Below are 1,069 nucleotides of genomic sequence, written 5' to 3' on the forward strand. Positions count from 1 at the left end.
ATAGATACTTAAGTTGTTTCCGTGTCTTGGCTATTATAAATAATGCTACAGTAAACATGGGGGTGGCAATATCTTTTCAAGATAGTGATTTTGTTTCCCTCATATAAATTCAAAAGTAAAATTGTTGGATTACATGGTAGTGCTATTTTTAAATTTTTGAGAAACCTCTGTACTATTTTCCATATTATCTGCATAAATTTACATTTCTACCAACAGTGCACAAGGATTTCCTTTTCTCCATATCCTTGCCAACATTTGTTATTTCTTATTTTTTAATATTAGCCATTCCAACAGGTGGAAAGTTACATCTCATTATGATTTTGATTTGCACTTCCCTAATGATTAGTTATGTTGAGCACCTTTGCATGTACCTGATGGTCATTTATATGTCTTCTTTGGAAAAATGTCTATTCAGTTCTTTCACCCATTTTTTAAAAATATTAAATGCTTGATGTATTTGCATGTCATCTTTGCACAAGGGTCATGTTAATCCTCTTTGTATCATTTCAATTTTAGTATATGTGCTACTGAAGTGAGCACTCTTCTTCCTATTTTTTAATTACATTGTTTTTGCTTTTTTGGCTATTGAGTAGTATGAGTTGTTTACATATTTTTGATATTAACCACTTATCAGATACAGGATTTGCAAATATTTTCTCCAATTCTACAGGTTGCTTTGCATTTTGTTCATGGCTTTTAAGCATTTATTTAAAAGAAAATGTAACTCTTTATAGCAAGGACACATAATCAAATTATTATAAAGGCCATTAATTTTTAGGAGTTTTTCAGTTACCCAAATAACAATTAACAAATACTTCAGCTCATTTCAAATGACGCTATTTAATATAATATGACTTTATGTAAAGTAGTTCAAAATGGGTTGGCAAAATTGACTTCTGCCAATCTGTAATTCCATCAAAATTACATTTTTATTACGAAAAGAATTGTGTAATTTGACAATAGGATTTAAAGTTCTTAAAAATTAAGATTCATTTTACATTGTGATTTTCAATAATTTCAGTCACATTTCTATTTTTTTTTTGGCCTTTCTAACCTCTGAGACCATCTT

At 29.0% G+C, this 1,069-nt stretch overlaps 1 non-coding gene across 1 annotated transcript; it reads right to left on the bottom strand.

The window, feature by feature from the left end:
• Positions 1-433: 433 nt before the first annotated feature.
• LOC115519543 lies at positions 434-540 on the bottom strand. The gene has a single exon (XR_003970550.1). It is a non-coding gene; the product is annotated as a U6 spliceosomal RNA (small nuclear RNA).
• Between the last annotated feature and the right edge of the window lie 529 nt (positions 541-1,069).

Source organism: Lynx canadensis, chromosome B4 (assembly GCF_007474595.2).
Source record: "Lynx canadensis isolate LIC74 chromosome B4, mLynCan4.pri.v2, whole genome shotgun sequence".
In the NCBI taxonomy this organism is placed as follows: Eukaryota; Metazoa; Chordata; class Mammalia; order Carnivora; family Felidae; genus Lynx; species Lynx canadensis.